Raw genomic sequence first — 15885 nt, forward strand, 5'->3', positions numbered from 1 at the left:
CATCTTCTGGGCTGCACCATCGCAAGTTTGCATGGAAATAGAATCAGCTACCAGACTCACACAGTGATTGCTGGCACACATGGGCAACTATTGGTAAGGTTCAAGTCCTCGTGGGCTTGTCATGTGGGGCTCTATAACACAGAAACTGGCTTCATCAAAGCCATGGGAAGGGGAAAGAGACAAGGTGTAGGAGGGGGTAAGAAACGATGACGAGAAGGAAGAAGGGAGGGAGAGGAGAAGGAGAGCTGGGACAGAGAGCTGGCAAGACAGAAATTAGACATTTATAGCCTAGTACAGATGTGACAACCTATAACTCTCTCCCACATTGTACCCATTGGGGGCATGTCACTCTGCCCAGACCTCACACAGAAATTAATGGGGTGAGGTAAGGTGGTCAGAGGGCCCCAGTGAAAAAGCAGGAAGACAAGACAGAACAGATACCATGCTGTAGGCAAAAATAAAGAAATCAGGAAGATAATCAAAATTCAAGAAAATAAGGAAGGGAACTCTGAGAAAAATCATTTCAAAAGAGAAAGTGTTTACTAGCACCCATGCAGAGAAGGTCACTAGAAAAGTCACCAAGGCCCCTACAGGGATCTTCATGGAAACTGGAGGATGGGTGTAGGAAGCAGGCAGTGCAAGACATGGCACACAGAGAGAACTGAGGTTTGCCAAGAAGAGGGCAACAGGGGCTAGTAGGGGACCAAAGACCATAATCCAATAGCATGCTAAAAGAGATTCCCAGCATGGAGGACAGAACCTGGGGTGGAGACCAGAAATAGCCAAGGGGGTAACATGCAGTCTAACAAAGGTAATGACTGTGTGTTTCATGGAGGTTCCAAAGGCTCAGGCAGATATACAAGAGGAGTTTGGACCTGGAAGAAAGAAAAAATTCTCTGTATCCCTCCCTTTCCCAGACTTCTCCAGTAGGGCTGCCAGCTCTTCTGTGTTCAGCATTGGAGCACTGGGTCCTCGTCCCTTCCATCCCTCCTCTTCCACTCTTCTCACAACAGTTGCCATTTCCTTTGGCCTCATATTGTTGTTATACCTTCCCTCAAGCTCACTGGCCCACTCAAGCCCCATTCATATCCACCATCTACCCCCAAACTGTGTGCGAGCGCGCACGCACACACGCGCTCACACACACACACACACACACACACACACACACATCTCTGGTCCTTGAGATGTCTCTTGCCACGCCCCTTTTAAATGACCCACTCCTAGCTCTTTAGCTCTCATCTTAGATGGAACTTCTTGCTGACAAAATTCTGACTCTCTGCCCCATGTCCTTTTACTTGCTGGCCTTCTACAAGGCAACAAGCCTAGCTATGACACACTGAGACAGACAGATGAAAGCAGAGGCAGTTGAGAGTTGTCCCCTACTCCTGAAGCCCTTTCATCTATGGGGCTCCTGGATACACTGATTGTAACTTATTAACCCCCATCACTTCTCTCCAAGGCACCATTATTCTCCTCCACAGACAGAGTCAGATAAGGATCAACTAAGAGAGAGTGAATGTCAGGTCTCCATGAGTGCCCAAGAGCCTCCTATCGCTGAGCAGAGTCATGGAGAAACATGGGAATTCTCAAACATCTTGCCCCATCTCCACATAGCCACCTTCAGCACTAAGGGACATATCCTTCAGGGTCACACCTAACTCCTGAGAGCTGTCCCCATGGCTGATGCCTACTCATCCAGTAGTCTTGGGTACAAAGTCCTGGTCCTCTAGCCTCCATTTGTGACTATTCCAGTTCCTGAGCCTCCCATGGTGCTTTCATTATGACTACATCCTAGTTAGACATTCCACTGTTCCCAGTGCTGCTTCTCTTATTGTTCTAGAGCTGCTGAGCAAGGAACACTCTTCAGTGTCCCTCCTGCCTGCACACCTTCATCTTGGGTCCATGTGTCAGTTTCTATGCTATGATAAAATACCATGGCCAAAAGCAGCATATGGAGGAAAGAGTTTATTTAGGGTTTATGGTTCCAGAGGGATAACAGTCTACTGTGGTGGGGGAGGCATGGCAGCAACCAGCAGAGCATTGAAGCAGGAAGTTAGAGGTCACATCTTCAACCACAAACATATAGCAGAAAGAGTGAATTAGACAGAGGGGAAGTCTGTGGAATCCCAAAGTACATCCTTGGTGGCATACTTCCTCTGGAAAGGCTGTGCCACCTCCCCCAAACAGCACCCCCAATTGGGAGCCAAGTGTACAGACACATGAGCTTATGGAGGACATTTTCATTCAAACTGCCACAGTCCATTTCCCAGGGAGCCTTAACCTGAGACAAAAGGATAAGCACAAAGGACTTTTGTCCAACTCACTCTCCATAGCTGGAAATCCCACTGCAGTATTCTTTCATTAATCCCTGTGGTGGGACACATTGGCCCTCAGTAGATACTGATTGAGATTGGTCCTCACTTCCAGTGACTCCTGTCCATGCATGTGGGCTCAAATCACTGAATTTCTTTGAAAATAATAAAACTTGACCTTTGAAGCATCCACAACTCTTTCTGCTGGTCCCCATTTCAGTGTCACTATCTGAGAATGATATGGTTGAGTTCTACTTGGGCTACTGTGAGAAAAGAAGTCAGAAGTCCAAGGATTTTCCCAGAAGATCTTCCTTTAGCCCCATAGAAGATGGAAGGCAGAGCTCCTCTGCCCAGTGGTAAAGGACAGAGCCTATTGCCTGGGCACATGTAAGATCTGTGATGGTGAATGGCCATGGAGAGATGTACTGCCGAACGAAGTCAGAGCCATCTGGAAGCTGATGAAGCAGCAAGGCCATGTGTGGAGATCAAGGACCCTACTAAGCAGTTAGCACACCCACCCTCATCCCAGCCAGCACTCATCCAAGGGCAGGCCACTCTCAGGCCAGCAGAGGAACAGCTTGTACCAAACTCAGAAAGCTATTTCAATGCCAGTGAATTCAGCCACCTGATTGATTTTATCTTTGATCTGCCCTCTAGATCAACAATGCTCACTTTACATCTGTGATTACAGTTCGGACCCACTGAGACAGCTGGATAAGAGCACAGTGTAATTGTGAGCTGGCCCCCTCTCCTGCAGCCCTTTCATCCAGAGATGATCTGGACACTGACTGTAGTTCATTAACTCCCTGCTCTTCAGAACGACATTACGTTCCTCCCTACACAGAGCCAACTAAGGCTCAGGAAGGGTGAGCAAGAGGCTGAAATGGAGGCTTTAGCTGCCAGAAGTCCAACTTGGAGACTCAATTCCCCAGAGACCAGGACTAAGGGACTGGGCTAACTTATTCCAGATTGTTTCCCAAGAGCCATGGACCAGACTCACCGAATTTCAACACTTTCTGAGTCTGCCTCCAACTAGTCACACCTGATGTACTGATGCCTCCCATTCCTCTCTTCTTTCTTTGATTTTTATTTTCTTAGTTATTATGTCATTTCCATCCTTTGCTATCTGGAAAGTAAGTATGTTATTTTTAAAATGTATAGTATAGTATTTATTTGCAAGCATATCCTTAGAACCAGCAGGTCAGATCATAACTACAGCATTTTCCCATAGCAATCCAAAGCTACTGTTAGAGACACAAACTCATTGCAGATGCGATTACCTAAGATGAGAGTATGGTAGTGGGGGCCGTTCATCATATATGACTGGTGCCCTTACAAACGAGTAACTGGAGCACAGACAAGAATACTGTGAGACCACTGAGGGAAGACAGAAATCAGGCTGCTGCAAGCCAAAGAATTACCAGAAGCCAGGAGAGCTGATGTCTGCCGAGAAAACATGGCTCTGCTGAGGCCTCGCTTTCTGGGTTTCTGGCCTTTGCAGCTGTAAAACAATACATTTGTGTCATCCTAAACCACCTAGTTTGTGGTACCTTGGAAGCCCTCAGAAATCGAAAGTCAGCCTGTCTGCAAAACTCCCAGCTTTTAAACCTTCACCATTCCCCAAGCCTGACTGCTTAGAACCTAAGAAAGCAGAAAGTGAGCTGAGTGATGGGGAGAAGTTGGGCATCAGGCATATTGTTCTACAGTGGGGAGAGAAGGGGAAGAACAAAGGGGGAGAGAGACTTTGATAGGAAGCTCAGGTCAAGCTTTGGCAGGGCAGTATAAGAAGAGACAGGAGGAGACTCACAACCTTCTCTGTGAGTCCCTGGGATGCTGCCACCTCGAAATGAAGGACACAGTCAAGCAGGAGAGGGATATGGTTTCCAAGTTCCCTAACTCCCAGCCTGCCTGTCTCTCTGAAGACAGATAAAGAAGCAGATGTAGGCTGGGAGGTGAGCATCAGGCCTTATGCGGCACCTCCTGCAGAGCTTTGAATGACATGAAAGGAGGTGAGGAATTCAGGTACCAACTGCCCTTCCCACTGGAGAATAGAAACTCATCCATTTGAACATTTGCAATTAAAATGGGGGTCTCTGGTGTGTAGCAGCCATTCAGAACCTGCTGAGTATGGGACTCAGGTGGGAGGACAAGATGCTGCCGATGTCTCAAAGCACAAGTGACACATTGTTCCTTTCCTGCTACTACCCACCCCAAAGTAAAAATTTAAAAAAAAAAAAAAAAGGCTCTCTGGCTGTCTCATTCCCCTATCAGTCCTGTTTTCCCAGCCTCCTTAGCGTGCCTCAGTGGACACTTGTGGTCTAAAGACAAACTCTGAAAGACTAGGAAGGCTGTGGAGTCATGAGAAACACAGAGCAAAGGTGATCTCACATTTCACGTGTAAAATAAAACTGTCCATCTACAGGCAACAGTTACCAGATCAAAGAACTGAATAGACTTCTTAGACTCCAATCTTATAGTACTTTTGATTCCTAGATATCCCCCACTGTGATCCATTTTAATTTCTGGTTTGGGTCTGGATTATAAAATGTACAGGTTTATGACAAAAAGTTAGCACTTCCCTCTCGACCCTTGTAGATCTATATTGTGAACTTTGACCCTTCCTACCAGGAGGGACTCACCACAATGGCACTCTCAACTGAAGGCTGCCCACTATTTCTATATGAAAGCCCTAACTTTCTTTGTTGTTGTTTTGTTTTGTTTTTAAAACAGAGTTCTACTGTATAATAACCTTAGCTGTCCTGGAACTCACTCTGTAGACCAAGCTGGCCTCAACCTCACAGAGATTCATCTGCCTCTGCCTCCCAAGTACTGAGATTAAAGGCGTGCACCACCAGGCCTGGCTGAAGCCCTAATATTTTGACTGTGACTGGTTATATCACCTTTAAAGATGCAATTGATACTAAACAAGATCCTCAGGACCTGCATTTTTACATGGATGGGAAGAGCCCAGGGATGATCTTACATGATACAAAGACTACTTGAGGATCCAGGAGAAGGCAGCTGTTCTGCAAGCCAAGAACAGAAATCAGGGAGATATACTCTCCGCCCCAGGGAATGCCCTGTCTCCACAGTCCTTCCAACCTTTACGCCATGGTTCTCAGGGGCTATTCCGAAGCGTAGAGAAATACAAATTATCAGCTCCCATCCCTGTCCTCTGAAGGTGCTGCCCAAGTGTTCAAGTGATTCCCAGACAGGAGTTTGAGACTCAATTGTCCACACTCTGGAGTCCACCCTTACTCATTCGAGCTATCTCACTGATTTAGTTTCTCATCAACACAATGGCAGAACTTGGGGCCTGAAAGGTAAAGTTATATTTTCTCATATATAGAGAGAGAAGGATAAGGAGAGAGAAGTGTTTTGTATGTGTATACATACATACATACATACATACACACACACACACACGTAAGCACACACAAACAAAAACACTTCTCATCTTTAGACTTTAGGAATCATCTTTCTGAGACTCAATTCTACACACTGTCAAAGGTGAAGAAAGAGAAAGGAAAAGACAGAAGGTAGAATTCCATTTCCCATCAGCCAACAATACAATGAAGCCTCATTTCCAGGAACTGTCAGAAGCCAAGTGGTAGAATAAGCCTTCAGGATACTCTGACAGAGTCCAGTCAGTGAGGACCCAAGCCTTGCGGCACACTAGCTCATCATTATGATGCACAGGAAACTGAGGCATCAGGATTATGAGTTCAAGGTCAGCCTATGTTACACAGCAATGAGTCCCTGTTTCAGAGAGAGAGGGGGGTGGACAGGAGAGAGGGAAGGTAGAAGAGAGAGGAATGCAGGAAGGAAGAAATGTTGGGTTAGTGAGATGTTTCCGTGGTAAAACATTTGCTGTGCAAGTGATAGGACAAGAGTTCGAATCCCCGGAACCCATGTAAAAGCCTAGCAGACATGGCAATTGGTTGAAACCCAGCACTTGTGAGGCAGAGATGGTAGATTTCTGGAACGAGATGACCTCCTAGACCAGTCATAATTAGGGAGCATTGGGTTAAGAAAGACCCTCAGAAAATGAAGTGGAAAGCAATCAAGAAAGACACCCAATGTTGACTTCTGGCCTTCACACCTTCATGTGTACCCAAACACACAGGTGTACCCAAACACCTGCATACACGTGCAATGAGAAAGAAAAGAAAAGAAAAGAAAAGAAAAAAGAAACAGCAATCAATGATTCAGAGAAAAAACTGTACTTTGAGGTTTCATGGTCCTGTCAGGGAAGCCCGCCACATAAGCAGAAACCACATGGACATAAAGATCACATGAATGTTCTTGCACAGGCTCTAACCCATCCTCTTTTGGAATACACGTTTTAAAACTCAACCACTATCATCTTGGAAGATTGCCAAAATGGGTGCTTCCTGTAAACCCTGGTTTTGATTGAGCACTGTCCAACCCCTCCTGGGCATGCCTCAAGGGTTCACATCAAGAGTTTCTTGTCCAGGGCCCTCAACTGCCCCGGGAAGCATCTGAAACGGAAAAGCATATTCTAACATCCCCCTGGACATTCGGGGGCTTGCCTGGCAAGCCCACTGAAATCATGCAAAGGTGACATCATCGAAATAACATGGGTGGATGGGTGGAACTGGACATCTCTCAGAGGCTCAGAGTATTTGCTGCTCTTCCAGAGGACCCAAGTTTGATTCCTGGCATCTATATCAGGTAGCTCACAACTGCCTGTAATTCCAACTCCAGAGGGTCTGATGTCCTTTTTGGATACCTGCATGAACTCTTGCCTGAGCACACACACACACACACACACACACACACACACACACAAACATTCACGTATACCTACATACAAACACAAACATATATATATATATATATATATATATATATATATATTTAAAGTTTTAAAACAAAAACAACCGAGAGTTGCTTCAAAAGCTCTGCTAGAAAGGAATTCTGCTCCCTAAAACTGAAAGGGAGGGCTGGCTGGTGTTTCTTGAAAGGTAACAAACTTTCTCTTCTTACAAATGAGGAAGTGGGGATGATCAGAGGATATGTGGTTGAAAGTATGCTTATCATTTTCTCTCTCCTAGTATTTATAAGATTTCTTTCTCTACTTGTTTGAGTTATCAGCAAATGCCCAGATCTGAAAGTGGGGCCTCTGAAAGCAGTCACTCATGTAAAGGGGGCTGGGAAGGTACAGGTCAACCTATGAGACAACTGTCATGAAAATCTGGGGAGTGGAAATATCAAAGGAAACATAAGCAAAGCATCCTTCTTGCAGTCTTCTTAACAAAAGTAGTCTCAGGACACTGATGAACCTAAGTCCTTCACTCATCTTCTCTTTACTTGAAGTCCCCGATGTCTGAAAAATGTGGAACCAGTCCTTGGTCTCTTTATTAGACAGCTACAGCAAGGGTAGAAATCAACAAGGAAGAGTCTGGTGAATCTTGGCCACCAAGAAGAGGAATTCATTTAATACTTTATGTTTTATCTTACATTACCAACCCATCATGAAATTGGGGGCCTGTGATTTATGTATCCAGTGAACAGAAAATTGATTAACAGGACAGAATAAATGTCAGCTCGGGAGAAAATGACAAGTACAGCTCTTTGGGGTCAGTCCTTATACATGCTACTGAACATTCTCATTAATTATTCCCTGATACAATGGGTAATAGAATTAGAGGTGTATCATTAAGCTTGCCAATTAAAGCCAAGTGAAGACACAAATTGGTCTTAATGAGTTGGAAGATGGGAAGGCATCACTTGGTATTCTTGGAGCTCTGCATTGTGCAGAGCTGGTACCCCCAAAATGTTGACAGAGTGGAATAAATGCCAAGAAAACAAAAGCTCAGTGTAGTTCCCTAAAGGAGGAAAAGGAAAATCTTTTACAATTGTGTTAATTGGTACCTATGATGAGTTTAAAGCCTCAAAAGACAGCTATACAACCATGACCAACAAGCAACAAGAAGACCTAGAGACTCACAATGCACACAGAGCAAATTAACACATGTGAATGCATGCCAAGATCATGCTCATAGTTCCAAACATGGTCTATATAATAGCTTTCTTTTTCTGAAGCACAGACATAGACACATGCAGACAAGTACTCTCTCTCTCTCTCTCTCTCTCTCTCTCTCTCCACACACACACACACACACACACACACACACACACACACTTTTTTTCTGGAATGTGAGAAGGAAGGAAAGGGACAGATGACTACCCACTGAAGATGAGCTGTCTTAGCAGAAGACAGTGGCAGTAACCAGGTGCAGTTGTGTGGGAAAGAACGAGACATAGTCAAGGTCAGCCAAACCCCTAGAAGCACAAGTTGTGCGCACCTCAGTGGCTCGTGCCCCCCTCAGTGGCTCATACACTTCTCAGTGACTGGCCCCAGGCAGGGCAGAGCAGATTCCAAACTGACGAACCACTAGGGCACCAGATTCATCTCCCTCCCAGCTGAAGGGCTCCTGGGAGGTTCACTTGTTTCTGATTAGAATCAAGATTAGAATCAAACTACACACACACACACACACACACACACACACACACACACACACACAAGCACGTCCTGATGAGATTCTGTCTACTCCCCCCCATCCAGAGGGGCAAGTGGGACTTAATCGAAATATAGTCTTGTATACAAAGGGAAGGCAGTGCGCCACTTGGAATCAAAAATAGAAGGAAGAACTAATTTTTCAGAGTATTTTTAAACCAATCTTGATAAATTTCTTTAGGAAAGATGAATGGATAAGCAGAAAATACACAAATATCCTTTAAGAACAGCAAAATCCCTGGGTATACATTAAGCCAGGCTCTGTTCTCCTAAGGAAACTCACAAGGAATGTAACATATATGAGGGACAGGAAGACAGACAGAAAGAGATCAAAGTTGTGACATCATGATGACATGAATGAGTTAGGAAAGGAATAAGGGAGAAGTAATGTTAATTAGGAACTATAAGACACCTGAGAAAGTTCTAGAAGTGGGACTAACATTTCAGAAAGCTAACCCTACAGTAAGAAACACTCACTCAAGAGGAATGGAGATATAACTGTAAAAATGGAGTAAAGGGATTAAGAATTAAAAAAACACATGGAAGAGGGCAAGAGAATTTTTGATGTCTTTATTTTTTAGAAAAGCCCATTCCCCTCTACTAGCAGAATGTTTCTGTAGTTCAGATCTTGACCGTCCCTCCAAAGCCGACATGTTAAAGTTTAGGGCAGGAGTAGAAATTGGTCTTTAGGAAGCTGGAGCTGTGGCCTTGGAAAGTAGGGTTTAGGACCCCATCTCTTCCCTGCTGTCTTTCACTCCCTGAGTTGTGAGTTGAGTGGATTTGCTCTGTCACACATGCTCAGCAGTATATAGAATGGATCATCTGTCTTAGTTTGGGTTTTTATTGCTGTAAAGAGACACCATGACCACAGCAACTCTTATAAAGGAAAACATTTAATGGGGGTAACTTACAGTTCAGAGGTTCAGTCCATTATTATTATGGTGAGACATGGCAGTAGGCAGACATGGTGCTGGAGAAGGAGCTGAGTATTTTACATCTTTATCTGCAGGCAACAGGAAGTGGACTGACATTGAGTATACCTTGAGCACAGGAGACTGCAAAGTTTGCCCTCACAGTGACACATTTCCTCCAACAAGGCTATACCCACTCCAACAAAGCCACACCTCCTAATAATGCTGCTCCCTATGAGCTTATGGGGGCCAATTACATTCAAACCACCACACCCTCCAAAACTGGACCTTCTCTATTTGTAAGTCTATTGTTCATGGTTATCTTGTTATACTGATAGGAAGCTAGCACCATTTTGCTCATGTGTGAATAACAAGGAGCAGAAATCCACCAGGCCACAGAATAGAATATAGTAACTCCTAGAGAAAGATCATTTCAGGATGCAACTCATTCAATAGGTGTTTTTGAATTGCCTGCCATATTTCCCTCTTGAGGCATGCAATCTAGCAATAGAACAAAGAACAAACAGCAAATACAGTGATTACACAAGAGAGTTCTGAGAAAGGGAATCCAGAGAAGATCAGCTACCAGAAAAAGTATCAGGGAAGGCCTTCAGGAAGCATTTCAAGTTGAGATGTGAAAAGCAAGGAAGGACCAGCACAGAACGCTAGATTAGTCCTAGCAGAGTGACACAGACTATGAAGAGCATCATGTGCTTGCGAACGGCGTGGATTACAGTAGCACAGAATAAACCTAAGAAGTAGGCTGGATCACATAGAATCTTAAGGGCAGAATGAAGAACTTGAACATTCTGCCATCTTAACTCAGGCTGCTGTAACAAAAATAACATACACTTCACAGCTTACACATACAAAATGTCTCTCCAAAATCAAGGAGGAATGTGACAGATCTTGGTCTGGCAGGACTAGACCAGATGGCCGTCTTCTTGCTATATCCTAACACATCAGAGAGAAAGAGAAACAAGTGCTCTCGTGTCTCCACCCTCTTGGCCTAGATCTTTCTCAAAGCCCCATCTCAGGACCATCCCACTGGGGTTAGAGTTTCAACATATGAAGTTTGTGGAGCCACAAACCTGAAACTTACAACTTCTAAGTCTGTCTCCTAAGTCTGAACAGCATGACTCCCTCCTGTTTGTCTACTCTGAAGGAGGGGGGACCAGCCATATTCAGAAGAGGGGAAATGCCCTACCATCTCACTCAGCCACAAAGCACAGCAGCTTGGAGCAGCATGCTTGCCCGTGTCCAGATGGCTGAAGTAGTTGTTACTTTTCTCATTGTGACAAATCGTCTGGCAGAAGCAACTTAAGTGGGAAAGCTTTCTTTCTGCTCACATCTTCAGCCCAAGGCCTGATGGGAATGTCTTGGTGGAAGTACGAGCAGTGGAGGTACGAGCAAGCCAGGCACATCATAACTGCGTAGAAAAGGCTGAGCCATAGCAGGTCAGGCCACACATCCCAAAGGCCCACAATCTCTCTAAACAGTGCCACAATCTAGGGACCAAGTGTTCAGATGCAAGAGCCCATGGGGGTCATTTCGCACTCAAACCATCACAGCTGTGAAGATTTGCTTCATTGAACACTGATTCTCCAGTGACTACAAAAGTCATCTACATAGAAAAACTTTTTGCGTAAAATTTGTCGTATATTTAGTCCATCTAGTTTAAAATTAAGATCTTTGTAGAATAAGAAGGAGCCACAGCCGATGGGACATCTCCTGTCCTTGTTTTATTTTTATTGCTGTGATAATATACTTCAACAAAAAGCAGCTTAGGTGCAAAAGGGCTTATAATGGCTTACAATTCTATCTTACAGTTTGTTATTATGGGGAAGTCAAGGCAAGAACTTGAAGTGGCCAGTCACATTCACAGTCAAGAACAGAGTGAAAATGGATACATAGTGTCTACTGCTCAGCTTGTGTTCTCTATTCTTTATATACAGGACCATATATATACGCCCAGAGAATGGTACTGCTCACTCTTAGGATGCGACTTCCCACATCAACTAACACAGTAAGAGAATCTCCCCCAAGACACGCCCACAGGCCAACCTAACACAAATGATCCCTCACTGAGACTCTTCCCAGATGATTGACAATTAAACCTGACTATCACTTTTACATCACTCATTACACAGTAACGCCACCTGAGTCAACTGTGTCTAACTCTTGCATTGCCTGCCACCTATGTCTGTTTCTTATTAGAATCTACAGTGTGAGAGCTCTCTGAGAGAGGAGCAGTGCTGGCAAAATGAATGCTCAGAAGTTAATGGGAACTTTGGCACCAAAGACGAGGAATGTATTTTACCAAAAATGTTGTCATATTTGCATAACAAGGCTTCTATGGTTAATATTGGACTTCTATACGTATGTGCTAAAGGAGGAGGGTGAATTCATACTACACATTTAATAAAAATATTTATTAAGGTAGTGTTTCTTGGGGAAAGTATTAAATAAAAATTTTTTCAGGGGTTCAGTTTGGTGTTTTGAGCTAAGGTTTTACTATGTAGCCCATGCTGGCCTTGAACTTCATAGTGCTTTTGCCTCAGACTCCATGTTAGGGAACTACAGGTATACAACAACACCATGCCCAGCCAAATGAATGCTACTTATCAAATATAGTTAAGTATGATTTTTAAAAAAAAAACAGTGTTGTAGAAAACTGTATCCCCTAAGTAAGCAGACTTCTATAGAGTAATAAATTAGTCCAGAAGCTGCTTCACACCGTCTGTATCTCTAACCAACAAAAGCCAACATGTTGGGGATAAAGAGGTGCTTCAGTGGTACTATTACTCATAACACCTGAGTTTGGGTTCCAGCACCATATAAAAAGCTAGGTATGCCTGTAACCCCAGTGCTGGAGTAGAGAGACAGAGGCAGGAGGATTGAGGGTGCTTGCTGGCCTCCATCTATCTTTAGGTTCAGTGAAAGACTCTGTCTCAAGGGAAGAAGGCAGAAAATAAGAAAGCAGGACACAAGAAAACTCACTGTCCTCTAGTTTTCATGTATATGTGCATGCATGTACACACACACACACACACACACAACTGGTCACACACACACAACTGGTCTTCTCTACTCTACAATTGTGTCTAAAGGACTTTGAGTGAGAGATGATAGTCATTCATTCATAATTCTGCAAATTGCCCACTAGTCCTGTCATAGTAAATAGTACTCATAGAGGAATTAATACTACTAAAACATCTACATTGTCCAAGGAGACCTACAACTTAACGTAATTTCTATAAATATTTCAGTAATAAGTTTCCTAGAAATATGGTACCACAAAGACCCCAAGAAGCCAATATAATATTGTATAGAACAATGCTTGAGGTACTACAATATCTACCACACAAAGTTATCATGATCAAAACAGCATGGCATTGGACACAACCAGAAATATAGACTGTGGTGATTTCAATGAGAATGGCCCCGATAGGCTCATATGTCTGAATATTTGATCCCAGTTGGTGAATCTGTTTGGAAAGGATTAGGAGGTGTGGCCTTGGAGGAGTAGGTGTGTCATTAGGGCTTAGCTTTGAAATTTCAAAAGTCTCCTGAAATTTCAAGTATGCTCTCGGTTTCTTGATTGCAGTTTGAGATGTGAGCTCTCAGCTGCTGCTTCAGCACCATGCCTGCCTGCCTGCCTGCCTGCTGCCATGCTTCCTCCAGTGATAGTGATAAACTCTTGGATCTGTAAGGCCCCAATAGACTCCCTTTCTATAGTTGCTTTGGTCACGGCAGCAGAAAAGTGACTAAGACACAGACTAGCTGAACAGAACAGGAACCCTGAATGAAAGCCACATATTCAGGGCCAGCTGAGCTTTAATGAAGGTACCAAAAGCATACAGAGAAAAAGCAGTCTCATCAATAAATGGTCTTGGGAAACTAGTCATGAAATTAGACACTCATCTTACTCCATATCCCAAAAGCAACTTGAAGTAGACTAAAGGTTTAAACATAGCCCCCCAAACTATAGAAACACAGGTGAAGGCATCTTAATATCAGTCATTTGGATATGGACCTCAAAGCACAGGAAACATACAAACAAACAAACACACAAACAAAAACCAGATGAGTGGAGCTACATGCAACTAAAAAGATCCTACACAGGCAAGAAAGCTTTAAACAGACAAAGCTTAGGATGGAAGAAGATAGGTACAAGGGATGTAGCTGAGAAAAGTGAATGCTCCAAACCCAGAAAACATGCTGACATGCGAAACTTCCATGTACTTGTAGGCTACTTTGATATATGTGTATACTGTGGAATAATTAAACTGTTATATTCATTATATAGCTGATACATAATTGATATATTAGTTCTAATGAAAACATTTAAATTCTACTATTTTGTCTTTTTTTATTCACAATATGTCATTGTCAACTATATCCACCCTGCAATATAATAGAGCTTTGAACCTGTTACTTCCGCCTAGCTGAAATCTATCTGTGCATCAAATTAATTAAATTTTAGTTCTTATTAAATAACCTGTTTTTTAAAAGGACAAAGGACCTGAAAAGACATTTCTTAAAAGCAGACATAGGTGGCCAACAGGTATACTAAAAGATGCTCTACATTACCAATCATCAATCATCATAAAATGTAAATTAAGACTACAAAGGAGTGGGGCTAGAGAGATGGATCAGTGTTAAGAGCACGATTGCTCTTGCATAGGACACAGATTTGATTTCCGCACCTATATGGTGGTTTCCATCTTCCATACATCCAACTCCAGGAGATCCAATACCCTCTCTGGCTTCCACAGACACCAGGCATGCACACAGTGCACATACATTCATGCAGACAAAACAACCATAAACCTAAAATAAAAAATTAATCTAAAAACATAATACTCACAAGGAGATATTACCTCATACTCTTAGAGTGGCTGTTATCACCAACAAGCTTTGCTGAACACATAGAGGACAATGGTCTTGTACCCTGTAAAGATTTGTCACTTGTATTGGTTTAATAAAACACTGATTGATTGGCCAGGAGCTAGACAAGAAGTATAGGCAGGGCAACCAGAATAGGAGAACTCTGGGAAGAGGAAAGGCTCAGTCTACGTCATCACCCAGACACAGAGGAAGCAAGATGAGAATGCCTCATTGATAAAATGTCCCAAGCTACATGACTAACACAGACAAGAATTATGGGTTAATGTAAGATGTATGAGTTAGTTAATAAGTAGCCTGAACCAATAGGCAAACCAGTTTATAATTAATGTAGGCTTCTGTGTGTTTCTTTGGGACTGAACGGCTGAGGGACTGGACAGAACAGAAACCTCTGTCAACACTTACACATTGTTAATTAATATGGTTGTTGCAAAACTCAGTATGGGGTTTCCTCAAAGTGTCAAAAGTAGAACCACTATATAATTCAGAAAACCTACTTTGAGGGAAATTAGGTAGATAGATAGACAGACAGACAGACAGACAGACAGACAGACAGATAGATAGACAGAGATAGATAGATAGATAGATAGATAGATAGATAGATAGATAGATAGATAGATAGATATAAGATAGACAGATAGGTTAGACAGACATAGATATTTACACACATACACATGAAGGAACTAAAACCAATATCTCAAAGTGATATCTATACTGTGTTCATTGCAGCATTGTTTATAATAGCCAAAATATGAAAAAAGAAAATGTGATATTTATACACCATGAAAAACTATTTAGCCTTAAAGAAGACAAACCTTATCATTTGCAACTGCATAAAGAAATGTGCTTTCACACATGTGAAACAGCATGTGAAATTAAATAAACCAGGCACACAATGGCAAGTACTGCATGACTTTGCTTACAAAGAGTCTAGGAAAGCTAAACAGAGAGAAGGATGGTGGCTGCCAGAGAGTGGAGGATGTGAGAGTTGGAGGGTATTGGTAAAAAAGACATAAGGGCAAATTTCCGTGAAAAAATTGTTCGTGTGTGTGTGTGTGTGTGTGTGTGTGTGTGTTGTGTCATAAGCATATATTGTTTATTGTTTGTCAATTTAAAATGAACTAGTAACCACAGAGCATGCTCTGTTGACAGTGGTGCCATGAACGAAACAGCCTGTGTACACACAGTGGCCAGGCAATGCACT

General features: G+C 43.0%; 1 protein-coding gene across 6 annotated transcripts in view; it reads right to left on the minus strand.

Annotated features, from left to right (window-relative positions):
* Hivep3 (HIVEP zinc finger 3) overlaps positions 1-15885 on the minus strand; it is a 408014-nt gene that overhangs the window by 356100 nt on the left and 36029 nt on the right. For 2 of the 6 annotated variants that reach the window (XR_015000906.2, XM_085686501.2), the window contains exon 2: positions 9774-9865. The exons of the other annotated variants lie outside the window; for them this stretch is intronic. The gene's annotated coding sequence lies outside the window, so the exon portion shown is untranslated. The remainder of the gene's footprint in view (positions 1-9773; positions 9866-15885) is intronic. 6 annotated transcript variants of the gene reach the window in all.

Source organism: Myodes glareolus, chromosome 3 (genome assembly GCF_982192425.1).
Source record: "Myodes glareolus chromosome 3, mMyoGla1.1, whole genome shotgun sequence".
In the NCBI taxonomy this organism is placed as follows: Eukaryota; Metazoa; Chordata; class Mammalia; order Rodentia; family Cricetidae; genus Myodes; species Myodes glareolus.